The sequence below is a fragment of the Candoia aspera genome, chromosome 3 (genome assembly GCF_035149785.1).
Source record: "Candoia aspera isolate rCanAsp1 chromosome 3, rCanAsp1.hap2, whole genome shotgun sequence".
Classification (NCBI taxonomy): Eukaryota; Metazoa; Chordata; class Lepidosauria; order Squamata; family Boidae; genus Candoia; species Candoia aspera.
Window position 1 is genome coordinate 106967366 of NC_086155.1, and position 17054 is coordinate 106984419.

Consider the following 17054-nt stretch of genomic DNA (forward strand, 5'->3'; position numbering starts at 1 on the left):
AAAGCTACTCTAACTAACCTAAGCACAAATAACGTGGGAGACTCTAGGGCGGAGTGACCCTGAATCTCCTTGCTTTCCCACCAATACTCTCCGGACTGCTGAGAGTTCTCTTATCTCGCTGGAATGCGCTCCCTCCTTCCTGAGAACCAGCAGCAGCCTCAAAATCCACCACAGCTGGTTTCGTTTGTATATCCAGTGTAGCATCTTTATCCATGTCATTCTTGTAATCTGTCACTTTTAAATCCACATTCGAATCAGCCTCAGTCTCAATCTTGTTAATAACCGACAATCTTAAAAGTAACTTCTGAGTGTATTGGTCCCAAATATCCTTATATTCATCCCAAGTTGGAATAATTTGCTCCATACTGTATTAGTGGGTCTCTTCTCCTTTAATTATAATCTTTTAATTCTTTCTGGTTCCCTCTAGTGTTCAACCTTCAAAGTCTTATCTTATCACATATTTTTCTGATCAACAGCATTTTCCCATGGGAAGATTTCTTATACTTAATTTCAAAATCTTCATATATATTTTTCCCCCAAACAGCTACATTTTCCCACAGGAAAGACTCTTATAATTAGTTTCAAAATCTATTCTGGCCCCTTAGTCCATTTGTAACTTTCCAAAATCAACGTTTTAATCACCCTTTTGCTGTTTATTCCAAAGTAGTTTTTAAAGTTCTTACACATAAAATGTCTTTCACTAAGGATTGAAGGAGACTCACCCAATATAATGAAACTTGCCCATCTGCAGGTTCTTAATAGCCAAAAAGCAGTTAACAAGCAATTTCCTAGAGTGATTAAGAAAGGAAGTATTACAAGTCAGTGTCCTTTTGAAGGCTCTGAACCATGAGTTAGGCAAAGATGATGATTACCTCAGCTCCCTGAGCTCTAAACCCACTAGTGGCTTTAGACCACTATCTTATGGTCACTTTGTGGGGAGCTACTGTCTGGAGCACGCGTGGGCAATCCTGAGTCCTCTCCTTGTCCGGAGAGGAATTCTGAGAAGCCGGTCCATTTGCTGACTTCTCATTCGGCCACAGTCGTTGAGTTTGCCATAGCTTCCCCAGGAGTCTGCAAGTTTCTTACTGAAGAATATTTCTATAAGGCCTGCAGTTTTTATTTATACTGTCTACCAAATAATAGAGAGAATTAATTAATCCTTCCACCTAATCCTTAATATGTAAAGACCCCCTTTGGATAAGGACCTCAGCTAAATTTAGGTGGGATTTATTCCTATAAGAGGTAGAGCAAAAGGAAGGAAGGAAGGAAGGAAGGAAGGAAGGAAGGAAGGAAGGAAGGAAGGAAGGGTAGGTAGGTTACCAACATAGGGGGAAAAGATATAGGATTAGCTCCTGAGACAAAGCAAGTAGTTTCTCAAACAATCCAAGCGGAATATTTTCTAAAATAAATGAGGCCCCAAATTAAATCTTGTATATACCTTTTTATTTGATGAGTTTTTAATTGCTAAGTTTTGGTATTTAATTATAACTTTGATATTTTATTTGTATATTATTGTTAGCTGCCTCAAGCACTATCTCTGGTGGCTAAACAAGATGTACATTTAATAAATGTATACGTATGTGAACTATGAGAATGCCATGCACATAATATAGTTTGATTTCAGAAAATCATTCAATAAAGTTCCCCATAATTTATGGTTAACAAAATAGTTATGTACAAGCTAGACAACTGTATCTTCATGGGGATTCACAGCTAGTCATAAACTGTTTTCAAGGCAAAGTCAGTGGGTCCCTATCAAGGAATCCTATAAAGCTCTAGTTAGCAGCATAGAAGTCTAGAAAAAAATACTAAATTATCTCGACAGAATATTCTTTATGGGGTGGGGGCGAAATAAAAAGGACAGCTAGAGAATGAGAGCACCTATGTTGATAATAATACATGTGAAAAGGTTCTTTTATAAGTCAGTAATATGATATGGTTGCAGAAAATGTGAATGTGCATTTCAGGTGCATTAATAGTATAATGGTTCCCAAAAGACAGGGAATAATAGTCCCTTCATTCTGTGCAAGTCTGACATCATCCTAAAAACACTGTCAGTTCCGAGCTTTGTACTTTAAAAAGGATATAGGAAAACTGGGATGGGGTCAGCGGAAGGTAGCAGTATCAATCGAAGCGAATATCTGTAGCTCAGGGTTGAAGTGTGGAGTCCTTGGTGCTCTCTGAGCCTGGCTGTTTTCTTGCAGACGTTTCATTGCCTGACTAGGCAACATCTTCAGTGCACTGAAGGTGTTGCCTAGTCTGGCAATGAAACGTCTGCAAGAAAACAACCAGGCTCAGAGAGCACCAAGGACTCCAGAGGCAGCAGTCTGGAAAGCAAGAAATCTGGCAAACAAGTTCTGTGAGGAAGGGTTGAAGGAGCTTTGGGCCTGAAGACTGAGGGGCAGATATGCTATTGCTCTTCTCTTACTTCAATGTCTGCCATGCAGAAGAGGAAATTCTCTGCTATCCCAAGGGACAGAACTAGAAGCTACGTGCTTATGTTACAAAGGCATTGATGTTAGGAGAAACACCTTGGTAACAGTAGTTTAAAAACAGACCTAATTATCTAGAAGGCTAGTAAGGTCCCCGAACTGAAGTCTTCCAGCAGAGATAGACAGCCATCTGGGGAGGGATATTGTAGCTCTCAATTTCCTGCTGTGAACCTGTATGCCTAGATCAGACTTCAGAAAGCTTACAAATGCTTTCTTTTGCTTTTCAGTATTTCCAAACAACTCCCTCCCTCTTATGCCCACTTTTCATGCATGCCAGGAACAATAACAGAAAGACATTTGTCATATGAAAAATCAAATGCAATGTCCTGTTTGTTTACTGCCAATCAAGCAATATTAAAACAGCAACCAATAATGACTTCCCTTGGTTTTGTATCCCAAAAACATGCACAGATATCTGAGCCATCCAATTAATCAATTCCAGGGTTTTCCCTCCCTCTAGCATGATTTATGTAATATTAACATTTTAAATTTCATACATGTTAACATTTATAATGTTCAAAACCCCCATGCTCCATAAATCATTGAGGTGTTTCTAAAAATGCACCTCTTTCACGTTAAATGGAGTATATAAGAAGTTTTCAGTAACATTATACTTTAGATTTCCGATTCAGTGCATGGAACCTATATGGAAATGCTAAGGCCAAAAAAGGAAAGATTGATGCCATCTTCTATAGCTCAAAGTATGTTCCATGCACTAGTACTAGTCAATCAGATTTATATGTTTGTATTTAGGGGACAATAGTATGGCATGACCTTTAGGAAGTGATGGAATTTTGCGGGGAAAAATTGCTTCTGCACAAGTCCTATATGATCGCACTTCCTCAGAAGCCACAGCATACATGGAGCCCATCTAGATATCATTTCCCAACCAGACAAAATTGTGTTACTGTTTTCAGAATTTAAGGATTTCAATCCCAAAACAAAGCAAAGCCATATTTTTCCAATAATTACTAAAAACATAAGGATAGTACATCTTAAAAACACTTTTTTTTGCAAAGGAAAACTAACCCACTAGACAGAACTGTAGCTCTGTTTAGTTTCAGTGTAGACGCACTGCTTTAGACAATACTGGTAGTCCTCGTTTAGCAACCACAATTGGGACCAGCAACTCGGCCGTTAAGTGAAGTGCTTGCTAAGTGAACCCGCGACTGTGTTTACAATCATACTCCAGCTTTCCTTTGCTTTACAGACCTGCAAAGGTCATAAATGTGAGGACTAGTTGCAAAGTTACTTTTTCATCACTGTCATAACTGCGAACAGCTGCTATACTAGGCAGTTGCTAAACAAGGACCACCTGCAGATTGCCTCCAGTTTGAGTATCACCTGGAGCTGTCCACAATGCTACCCAGTATCCAAATTTCCACCATAAACCCTTCTGTACTGAAACTACTGCTTGTCTTTGACCATTATGTGGATCTGAAAACTGAGGGAAAAATGAAGGGATGGGGAAGAGTCTGTCAAACTTTCTTTCCCCATTGTTTTTCTGCTTAGAATCATCTTCCCCAAACTGCTTCTTCACCAGATGAATTGGGGATGGGGGAAAAGAAATAGGAACCCCTAATCTTTCTCTTGCAGGATTGAAAAAAATACAGGCTGCAGAAGGATCAGATGAAAATCATAGTTAATATTCCTAAATGAATGGCAAAGAAAAATATCAGAGTTTCAAATCATGTGTATTTTGAACCTTGGTGTTATTGTTAACACTTAGAGATCAGTAGCTCTCTCTCCTTACAATACCACCAGATTTTTCTTCTATTTCTCTTTGGTACCCATAATCATTACTATATTCACATTTACAGAACAATTCAAAGTATTTTTAATAGAAGAGAGTACCATTGAGTTCAGTGGGAATTATTTCATGAAAAGAAGAATGTTTATTATTGCAGCTTTAATTTTAAGAATACTTTTTCCTTATTCTGAATGGAAAACTTGCATGCCATCTGTCTGTTGGTTTTTCTTTTCCAAGCATCATTATACCACTTCTCAAGGTCAGCATGAACTGTGTGGAAATTTTGATTTTGTACTCTCACCAGTCGTTTGTTTTTCTGGCATAAATCCCAACTTATTTCCCCCCCCAAACTTTACAAGTCTTTTGTTTAAGAAATGAGTAATTAATTTATTTTTTTAATCTTCACATTTCTTTCCAATAAAAACACACCTTTTATAAAGTGCCTGTGAGATCTGTCAATATCTCTAATTTTTACCCTGTGCAGAAAACCAAAAAAGCAGCGATGAAAAACTGTTCATCCTCTTAAAATAATGCAAATACTGTTTAATTGTTAATTCCCCCATTCTCATTTCAAGATTTTCTTTCATCTGTATTGCATATTTTATTTATGGCAGGTCTACAAAACATATACCAAAAGGAAAAAGGAAAAAAGGAAAAACATTATAGGGGCTATGGACTAAGAAGAAGTCAAGGGAATAAGTTCACTTATCTGGAGCACAAGATGGTTGAAAACCAACTGGTACACATGTATTCATTTCTCATGGCCTGTATTATCATAGTGAATTGCATGTGAAGATAAGACAATTAGTACTGAGATAATTGACCTCCAGCTAATGGGCTGTGACTAGTCTTAAACCAAATATTCTTGGGTTCAGTTTTGTCAGTAATGATTTTGAGAAGGAGATTTCCCTCTCCAAAACAAATAAGCAAACAAAAGACCCTCAACCCTTCCTTTTTCATGAAGTGATCCCATTTAATCATGATGGCATAATTTTCTATGCATCTGGTTCCATTTGCTATATGCTAGTGTAAGAACAAATAAGGATTATTGGAGTGAAGCAAGTGTCTCCTGCACCAATCAGTCAACTGCTTCTAAACCAGGGTTTCTCAACCAGGGTTCCATGGAACCCTAGGGTTCTGTGAGAGGTCACTAGAGGTTCCCTGGGAGATCACAATTTATTTTAAAAATTATTTCAAATTTGGGCAACTTCACATTAAATCATCCTTTATTTTTAGCTTAAGAACACTGTTAATGCATATCTATAGGCCTACACACGAAACAAATATTATAATTTTGTAACTTCTGGCCTATATTTGAGCCTGAATGTGCAGGGGTTCCTGAAAAATATTTCAAGGGTTCCTCCACGGTCAAAAAGTTGAGAAAGACTGTTCTAAACAATCAAGGATCATGGTAAGATACTAGCAATTCCTCAGCATTGTAGCAGTGATCTTTGAAAATTGTCAAAAAGGTAGCTACTTTTTTTGTTCTGACCAAGCTGTCTTCCAATCCTAATCCACCACCTCCTCATTTATGTTGTGATTTTTTCTGAAATGAATTGCATCATTGGCACTATATCCTCCTATGGGAAAAAGGATGAGGAAGAGGGAGGAAGGGGGATTTGGTCAATATAAACATAATACATAAGATAGATTAAAAAGGGCTGCTTCTGTTACAATAGTTTAGGCTTGAAAAGATCACCAGCCAATTATTCCAGTCACTAACCATATTTAACTTAAGGAGAGTTTGATTGCCTGGAGCACAGCTGTGAGATCTGTTCATGGAACTGTAAGGTTATGTCAGATCAAATGGCCAACCCGTCCTTTCTCATACAATAATGAAGAACCGTACTGCAGTCCCCTACAGATCTGTCTCTGCCATTTAGATTCATTAGGCTCCAAGTAGAAGACAGAAATGGCCTGTTGTCCTAAAGCCCATTATTTCAAAACAACTATTTGGAAAGCAAATTTCTCTGCTGATGATTTGATATGCTCTTAGCTATTTCACTATCTCTGTGGTAGCAGCATGAGAGTTTCTAGAAGATGAGGGCTCTTGCTGGGAAGTATAATAATGCATTAGGTTAACAATACGCTGTATGGAAAGCAACTTGCTCCTTTGCAGCATCCCCTGTATTCTGGTAATCCATGTACAGTAATATATAATCCTTTTAATTTTTCTCCTGAGGTTGACAACAAAAATAAAATGTTAGAAGTTAAATGCCACTTACTTTGGGTCAGGGTAGTTTTCCTACATGCTAATATCTTGATTCTAATAGATCATGGTAAGCATTTTGAAAATAGCTGAAACTCTTTTTTCCAAAAAGAAACCTGTAAGTAGCTCATTATTCAATTCATTTTAGCTGCAGACTCTGAGATTCGTTTTAATAAAACAGGAAGATACTTCAGAGCAGTGTTTTTTAAGTTTCATTAATGTAACAGTTCTTAAGTTTTCCATATGGATTGTATGGGCTAGGAAGCTTACATATTTGCAGAAAACTTTTCCCAGGTTTTCATATACAGTACAGTATGTCTGTATATGAAAAGAAGAGTATAATTCCCATTGTCTAAATAAAGCAAGATTACTATCCAATTCTGAAGTGGTAGATCAATAAAAGAGATAGGAAAGCTGCTTTGTAGAGTTTGTTTCTTCCCATTAATGAATTACTATAATCATGATAGAATAATACATCTATGTAATTATAGCGTATTATGTAAGATTAACTCATTGATTCAGTGTTGTTCTTCCTTTTCTGTCCCAGCTTTAACTTTTTGCCCAATATTTAAAGCAGTTCAAAAAAGGATAGTTTGAATTTCAGGAAAAGGCTTGGAAGGATTCAAGAGGCTACCCAGGAAAGGGAATTCCCCAAATGTTAGGGCATGTACAAAATGCCTTATGCAGCTGTGTGGATTCTGGCATAGTGTCCTTCTTGACATGCTGCAGATGGACCTGCTAAATGGAGGAGTGTGTGTTGGAAGAAGGAAGCCAGGGAGACCAACATTCAGGGTCCTCTGGAAAGAAATGTTCAATTGCCTTTGTCTCAGAATTAGTAACACCTCTGTACTAAGGGGATTAAGCACTTAAATTTCTTTGGTAATTCCTCTAGATGTTCATGCCTTCCAAGAGACAGTATGTGAAACAACAGTATTCTTTCATGACTGCATAATATAATTATTTTCCTAACAGATCAACCACCAACTTGTGGTTGGAAATGAAAGTGAATGTCCTCTTAAAATGAATTATCCTGAGTGACAAGCATAATTGTTTCTGAACTGTGCCTAAACAAAAAAAAATGAGGTGAATTTGGAGGTAACTGCTTGGCAAAGCATACAGACAGATTTCAGGGATGCTAAACAAGATTTATACAAAAAATGAAGACATAATTAGCTGCCAGTGCCAAGCCACAGAATGTCACATTCCAATAAAATAAACATTACATAATACAAAGAAGTTGTCAGGTAGCAAATGGATGTTAAAATCTTTCCATGAAGACTTTCATCTCAAAACTTTTGGGTTGGATTTCTTTCTCTTTTTTTTCAGAATTTAAAAAAAAAACCTTCACTGCTGCAACAAGTGGCTGAAGCATTCTGCAGAATTCTGCCCCATAATTTTACATAATTTGTTAGGAAAAATGAATCCACTGCATCTTTAAGGATCAGTCATAACCATTCACAGTTTAGAGAACTTATTCTCCCCTTGCAAAATAGCTAGTATTTTCACCCCATTCCCAGTGCTCGTAGGCCTTGCAGAGGAGTTAATGGTCCAAGAAAGAGGATTTAAGCTTTACTTTCAACAGGTTGTCAGCTCATTCATTTCTCACAAAATCATGCATACCTTAGAAAGATATAGTGTGCTGAGTCTGGGTAAAATACATGCATTTTAGGGTGTCTGAAGCTGACTTATAGGGCTTCAGGTTCTAACCTGAGTGCAGTTTTTCACAAACAGATTTCTACACCTCCCAAGAAACTTAGTTGTTGCATGGTTTAGAAAAGGGTAAATTCTGGGTTCAAGATTTGAAAAGGTTTTGGGGAAACCAGCACCACAATCAAGACAATGTGTGTCACAGAGAGAATCTCTTGGTAGGATAAGGGTTAGGGTTGTATGACATTCAAGTATCAGGAGAGTTCTGATTCAGATCTGTTAAAATGCTTTTGTTTAGTCTTGAAATACGTAGCCAAGGTCATTTGCATCACCATTTTTTTAAATTTAATTAGCTGGAAACAATAAATATCTTTCAATAGCCTCATGTAGTTTCTGATATCATGCTGTAAAACATCTGGCAGATGCAATGGGAGCAGAGGAAGGTTTAATCATTTCTTCTTCCTACATGAAGAGTGCAGGTCTTCTTCTTTGCTCCCATCACAAGGCAGAATAAAGTTTGGGACAACCACGAAGGGGACATGAATAGGTCTTCTTCCCAGGCATTGTGCAGTTTTCTTAGAGCAGAAGATTGGGACAACCACAGCTGCCTTCTTCTAACCCCAGCAGCTTGCTGGGGACTCCCTTCCCTTGGGTGGTCTTGTGGAGGATGTATACAGCATACTCTTGGTAGATGGTCATGATGGGCAAGTTCACTGTAGGGAAGAGGAGGAAAAGACATCTAAGTGATATACAAAACCAACCTCTCATGACTTACTGGTCTGAAAAGCACCTTGAGGAATCATTTTTTAGCCAATGATAAACTCATTCTGTCTCTCTCTTCCACACAAACACAGAGAGAGACACCAGATTTACTGGCTAAGATTGTCTAATTATGTTGACAGACTCTCCTCAGCACTTCTTTGATGCCTGCTGTCAGTGAAGATCACGGAACCATCACTTCAATCCAGGAACTGAAATCAGAGGGGAACAGGACTAGAGGGTTTGGAACATGACCAATTTTTTATCCCAGCTCCCACCATGATAGACAAAATATTCACATATATATCTGAGGGGAAGTAAGAAATTTTTGTTTAAAATTTCCTCACTCTCAGCTGTGTTGTTTCTAAGCTAAATGTCACACAAAGTTAACCAAACCAGCTGCTTTTCTCACTTTTATTTATAGTAATATAAAAGCAGAAGGCAATCCAGACTGAGACCATGGGAGGCATACACCTTTCCACTTCAACTCACAAAATGTCCCCTCTTGAAGCTGTGCGTGTGTGTGTACACACACATACCGCCATTGTCTAGGGTTGGAAGTCTAAATTTTCTCCAGTGGTGCCTGGTGGACTTCAAATCCTCACTTACTAACTCTACTGTCAACAAAAAAGCAGAAGGTCAACTGCATGCTGGCACTGAGTTCTTAGTTTGCAATTCAGTGGGACCCATTAAGAACTAAGCCACCTTTCATAGACACCGCTATCATCTATCTATCTATCTATCTATCTATCTATCTATCTATCTATCTATCTGATTTATTTAACCACACATCTCACACAAGTGACTCTGGGCAGTTTACAGGATTAAAACACACCCACCCACCAAACATAACCCCGGTGCCCAAGGATAAACAATAACAATAACCCCACTCCCATCAATAGTAACAGAACTCATCTAACCATCTGACCCAAGTTTTCAATGCCTTACAAAAGGCTAACAGGGTTGGGGCCATCCAAATCTCCAGAGGGATGCTGTTCCACAGGGAGGTGCTGCTGCTGAGAAGGCATGACTCCAGGGTCCAGCAAGGTGGCCTTGTTTGATAGAAGGGATCTGGAGCATGCTGTCTCTCCTAGATCTGGTGGGGCAGGCAGAAACAACAGGAGAAAGGCAGTCTGCAAGTAGCCTTTCCCTATGTCATGGAGGGCTTTATAGGTGATGATCAGCACCTTGAACTGTTGAGTTTTTCCTACTAACAGATTAAGCTGCTATTGTGCCTAGTCATTTTGGCCGGGTGAAAAGGTTGCAAGTGATTGTCTCCTCTCACGTGCTTCATGCAAATCACCTGGGGGGGAGGAAACCTGCCCGGACTTGTTCTTACGTCTTTTTTTTCTCTGCCAGCAATGTAGGCAAGCAAGGCTTGCTCCAAGGGAGCTAAGTCCTTTAAATATGTTTTGCTTTTGTTTTGTTTTCTGTAAATAAATTATTTTTATAGAAATGCTTGGTGTGTGACTTTTTTGACCTCTCCTGGGCTAAAGGCTTTCCCAGCATCTGCCAACAGGTTATGTGCCCAGTAAAACAACCCAGTAAAACCCAGAGAGAAAAGAGAGATCAACTCCACACCTCATGCACAATTTAAAGGCAGGTAGCAAAGACCTGTGAAGATTTTCTTTGGAGCCACCTGGAGATTTTCCAGCAACTGCCGGTCTACAGGACAAAGAAGCCAGCTGAGGTGACTTGCAAAAGAAGGAAGAAGCCATGGCTACCTCCCAGCCCTCAGCGATGCCTCTGGAGCGCCTATCAGAGACCAACTATTTGAATTGGGCCCTGAAGATGGAAATGTATCTTCGCAGAGAGGATCTTTGGCTGCCAATTGGTGAGCAAACCCCCCAAAATCCCAGTGCTGAATGGCTGAGACAGGATGAGCGGGCTAGAGCCACCATTATCTTGGGAGTTGAGGACAATCAGCTAGTCCACGTGCGAGGCATGCAGTCTGCAAAGCAACTTTGGGACGCTTTGAGAGACTTATATGTAAAGGCAACAGCAGGGAGTAAAGTTACTCTGACGAAAAAGCTGTACAGAGCCTACCTTGCAGAAGGAGATAGCCTTCCTGAGCACCTGCATTATATTCAGCAGCTGTTTGTTGAGTTGCAGGAGAGAGGAATGGAATTTACACCTCTCACAAAATCATATATCCTCCTGTCCTCACTAAATGAAACGTGGGACACGCTGATTTGTACCCTGGAGGCTATGCCTGAAGCAGACCTCACCCCATCGTATGTTACACAGCGCTTACTCGCTGAATGGGAGAAGAGAGAGGAAAGATCCCCCCCCCATCTCTTCTGGAAAGCTGCAAGACCAGAAAATGAGGGAAAAGAAGGGAAAGGAACCTGAGGCCACAGCGCTAGCAAGCCAGCGATGCTTCACTTGTGGTTCAGCTGGACATTTGCAAAGAGACTGTGCCATGAGACCCAAGAGTAGAAAGACAGAGCAGAAGAACATAATGGCAACACAGAAGAAGGCTCTTCAGACAACCCAGATTGCACAGGTTGCTGAGAAGGGTAATTCTGATGTATGGGTGTTAGATTCTGGGGCCAGTTGTCATTTATGTAATTGTAAAAGCTCTTTTGTGTCACTGTCTAAAACTGAAAGACAAAGTGTATCTTTGGCTGATGGGTCCGTCACCAAAATTATGGGACAAGGTGACTTGTATTTATCCTGCTTAGGAGAAACTGTAAAAGGTGTGTTGTATGTGCCAAATTTACAATCAAACCTTTTATCTGTGGCACAATTGGCTGCAACAGGGTATATCATAACATTTAAGAAAAATGGTTGTGAGATACGTAAAAATGGGAAATTGTGTGCTACTGGTATGTTAAAAGACTCCTTGTACATTGTGCAAAATGCAAGGAAGCCAAGCTGCAAGGCTGCAGTTGGCAACACACCATATCATGACCAATGTGTACACCGGATGCACAGGAGATTTGGTCATGCTAATTTCAAGTATATAGCACAAATGCCACAGCTGTGTGCTGACCTAAAGATAAAACCCTGTGATAAATACTTAGACTGTGTAGTTTGCAAAGAATGCAAAACACTAAAAGCTCCTGTGAGTAAGCACAGTGACAGAGTTACAACTAGACCTTTGGAAATTGTATACTCTGACATTATTGGTCCTTTTGCTCCAAGTCTTGGACAAGCAAGGTATGCAATGACCATCATTGATGATTTCTCAAGATACACATTTATCTACATCTTAAAACATAAAGATGAGGCATTTGAGAAATTTAAAAGTTTTGTGACATGGGCAAATGGAAAATTCCCTAGGCCTGTATCTGCACTCCAATGTGATAGAGGAGGAGAATACCTTTCTCACAAATTCAGAAGTTTCCTAGTGGAAAAAGGGATAGAACAAATTCTTTCTAACCCGTACACCCCTCAGCAAAATGGTGTTGCTGAAAGAAAGGGCAGAACCTTGCAAAATGCGATGGAATGCATGTTAAAAGATTCACGATTATGTTTTAAGTACTGGGGAGAGGCAATATCAACTGCCACTTATGTTCAGAACAGGTTGTATAACTCTGTGATTCAGGACACTCCATTCCATTTGTTTTATGGTGTGAAACCAAAGATTAACCATCTTAGAGTGTTTGGTAGCACTGCATGGGTTCACATTCCAAAACAGCAGAGAAGGAAAGGAGGCCCCCCAACAAAGAAAGCCATCTTTGTTGGCTATGAACAAAGCCAGAGGAGCTACAGGTTCATAATGGGAGAGAAATTAATAATTAGCAAAAGCGCTTCTTTTGCTGAACAAAACTGGGGGAGATTAAATTCTAGCTCTCCAGTTGAACTGACCACCACAAGAGAACAGCAAGGACTTGCTGATGGTGATTTTTTGCCTGATGAGGACATTAAACCAGAAAAGCAAACTGAAGATCTGTCTGATGAGACAGATGCTTCTCAGGAAAGTGATAGGAGTCAAAATTTAAGCCCTGTATTACCTCGCAGATCTCAGAGGAGTAATAAAGGCGTTCCTCCATCACGTTTTCAGGCTGAAACAGTAAAGGCTTTTCACATATTTACAGAACCTGAGTCTTTAGAACAAGTGAATGCTTTACCACCTGAGATTGCACAAAATTGGCATTCTGCCATGCAACAGGAATTAGCATCCTTGAAAGAAAATAAAACATGGAAACTGGTAAATCTACCTCCCAATGAACGCTGTCTGGGTTGTAGGTGGGTTTTCAAACTGAAAAGGGATGCTGATGGCAAAATCCAAAAATATAAAGCAAGGTTGGTTGCAAAAGGGTTCACTCAAAGGAAAGATTTAGACTTTGACAAGACTTTTGCACCAGTTACTAAAGGTGAATCAATTAGATTACTGTTAAAAGTTGCTGCACTCAAGGGAATGTCAGTTAACCACTATGACATTCAAACTGCATTTCTCTATGGTGATTTAGACCACAGATTATACATGCAGCAACCCCCTGGCTATGAAAAAGGGGAGAATCTAGTCTGTGAACTGCAGAAGTCAATCTATGGGTTAAAACAAGCTGCTAGATCCTGGAACCAAAAAGTAGATGAAAAACTGCAGAATTTTGGTTTTGAAAAAAGGAAAAGCAGATCCCTGTGTATATATGAAGAAGGACAAACAAGGCTGTGTGTATCTGTGCATTTATGTTGATGATTTGCTGCTGTTCACATCAACAGAAAAACAAAGGCTTGATTTTGAAGCCTGCATGAAAAGCCATTTCACATTAAAAAGCCTTGGAATTATAACAACCTAGGTTTGGAAAAACACAGGAAGAAGAATGGTAGCTTTCTGTTAAACCAAAGGGGAGATAATGGTAAAGTAATGTGAATGGAAAGACAAAGAGTTGTCAGAGAAGATTGGTTTGCATCTTAATCTATAGTGTAAAAAGGGGAGTGTTGAGTTTTTCCTACTAACAGATTAAGCTGCTATTGTGCCTAGTCATTTTGGCCTGGTGAAAAGGTTGCAAGTGATTGTCTCCTCTCACGTGCTTCATGCAAATCACCTTGGGGGGGAGGAAACCTGCCCGGACTTGTTCTTACTTCTTTTTTTTTTCTCTGCCAGCAATGTAGGCAAGCAAGGCTTGCTCCAAGGGAGCTAAGTCCTTTAAATATGTTTTGCTTTTGTTTTGTTTTCTGTAAATAAATTATTTTTATAGAAATGCTTGGTGTGTGACTTTTTTGACCTCTCCTGGGCTAAAGGCTTTCCCAGCACCGACCAACATGAACTGTTCCCAGAAGCCTACTGGGAGCCAGTACACATCACAGAGCAGTGTTGTTACATGGGCCTAACAAGAAATGCCAAAAATTGCCTGCCCCAGTGCATTCTGGATCAGCTGCACCTTCCTTTTCTCCAGAAAACTTTATTAATTTTTTTTCCCTTGGTGATTAAAAACATCACAGGAAGAGGAATTGAAATTTCATGGATACTCAGATTTCTCCAGAATGAGATGCCCATGTAAGGAAACTGCAAATATAGGATATTAACTGCAACAGTTTAATGGCCTCTCTCAATATCATGCCATCCTTTTACAGTTTCACATGGAATTAGGGCCCAGGGGTTTTTAAAAAAGAATACAATAATTACATTGAAATTAAAGTTAATTTAGGAAATTCCCAGTTCAGATTATACCAAAGCAATAAATTGATTTACCAGCATTTCTAAGTAAGATATTTATATATTTCTGGGCCCTGTCTTGGGGGTAAAGATCTAACATTCTTCTGAACAGGAGTAATTGCTCTTTAGTGAGACAATAGTACATTCAGAATGCACCATAATGACATAAAGAACTTCAGGAAACAGCTTCCAGTTGGACAGGGAGTGGCAAGAATTCTGGATACTTCAACAAATTTGACAAATGTTTGTTCATTAATATAAACATAAGTGGAATGGGATGAAAACAACCGTTTGCAGTTTTGTGGTTTATTCCAAATGCAAAATGAAAAATTTTGAGTTCCACTGAAATACTTTGGACAAGTCCCTCTCTCTCAGCCCAACCCACCTCACAGGGTTGGAGAAAAGAGGAGGTGGGCGTATTATGGAAGCCACCTTGAGCTGTATAAAATAAAGGCGGGAAAGGAGTTGCTGCTGCTGCTGCTGCTGCTGTTGAGGGCTCTCTGCAATTCATTCTAATAATGTAACTAAATAGTATAGCAATATATCTAATGGATGCCTTCACTATTCGCCTGCCTCCCCACCCCCTCTGTTTCACTCTATGATCTTCCTTTTTTAAAGGGAGCTCTCCATGCCACTGGCAACAATTCAGACAGTACAGAAGCATCTTAATTTATTTTCATTACCCCATATTAAAATTGCATCCCCATTTTTCTGCCTGGAAAACAGAGATAAAATACTGAAAAGCAAGTATCTTGGATAAAACATACTTGGCAAGATAGTTTTATATTCTTTGATCTACAGCTTCTCTGCTGTTTTGGTTTTTGCATGGTTTTGGTTCCATATTTTCACCCCCTCTTCCATACCCATGTGATAAGAGAAAAGAAAAATACAAAACCTATTTACTGTATTTCAGTTGAGTCAAACTAGAAATGTGCCTTCTTCACATCCATTCCTTCCATGCAGTGAATCGTCTCCTTTCAATAGCAAGGCTACATGAGTAATGGATAAAAAGTTAAAACACCACACATCAGAATTTGGGATTCAGAACCCAGAGCATCTTCAATTTAAAGATGGCAAGTCTGAAAAAAAAAGGACTGTGGAGACTTTTAAGGCCCGTGTTGCTCAAATCAATTATTTCCCCAAATACACATTAAATTAAGCACATTACATTCTTATTGTCTTTATCTGACTCCATCCTTCCAAGCTGCCTGTAAACCTGGCTTGTTCATTCCTGATAAGCTGTCCTGTAGCTTGAAGCCAACTAAATAAGCATTCCTGTATTTTTATCCATCACTTCAGGTAATGGGGCGGTAGAATTTACTCCATGTTAAGCAATCTGGGGAAATAGGTTGTAAAAGGCGCTGTATGGCAGCTCAACTCTTTGCTTCTATTAGCTTTCAACAAAAGCCAGCAACCTCATTACTCAGTGAGATGGAATTATTAGTCATTATCACAATTTTTGGAAGGGAAAGATTTGTAGCCCTATTGCAAAAACTTCTATTCTTTGCAAATGCTGTCAACCAGGAATTACAGCTTTTCAAATGTTCTTTATTTTCCTTGGTGTAATGTTCCCACTGAAATCAGTAGGAGCTTTTCTTGTTGATTTCCAAGAAGCAGGACAGAGTTATTAATCCTTAAAGCTTTCAAATTGTTGAATTTAATTTTTTTTGCTCATTTTTCCAATATGAGTCATTAAATTTCTCATATCAGCATTTCAAGACCAGAAGATACTCAGGTTGGGCACAAACCTATGTGGACTGCAGTTCTACATGATGGGGTAACAGAATCTGAGAGAGCTTAGGTTGAAGCCTAATGAGTACCCACAACAGATTATGCAGGGGTAAATTTCACTGGTTTTCCCTAAAAATATTCCTGGAAGAAATAATCCTGGTTTTGTTCCTTCCTCCTGAGATTTTAGCCCTTTCCTGGGAGAATTTGAAACTTGGGGTCCAAGTCTACCCAAGAAGCCATTAGAAGTGTATTGTAGTGGGGACTACAGTGAATCTTTTGATGCCCGAGGAAAGGAGATTTAAAGAGAGAAACACTTGGCAATTTGAGAAATAGAAAAGCCAGAGAAACAAAGGAAGGTATAAAATATGGACTGGGAACAGTCCAAATGGTCCAACCTCAAGAAGGGCAGGGCAGAGAGAGGAACTTACAATGAGAAGCCAGACCATCATAGAGAATACCCAAAAAGATTTTCATACAATAGGGGTGAGAAGAAGACACCCACATAGTCATTTGAAACAAATCACCTAAATATTCTGTCAAAACAGTCTATTTTTTTTTATTACCAACTGGTGCATATCTATCTATCTATCTATCTATCTATCTATCTATCTATCTATCTATCTATCTATCTATCTATCTACAGTATCTCCAGGACTCTAAATAAAAAAGTGGTGAGAGTACATGAGGTATCCTATGGACAACGTACCCTCATACCCATGATATTACCAATTCTGCAGAAGGGACAAATGAAACCTCCTGTTGCCCAGAAACAGCAAACATGCTTTTCAAGGGTTTTCAAAAGCTTCCATAACCAGGGTGACCTTCTGATATCCCAGAATTCTCAGGCAACCCCAGGTTTCT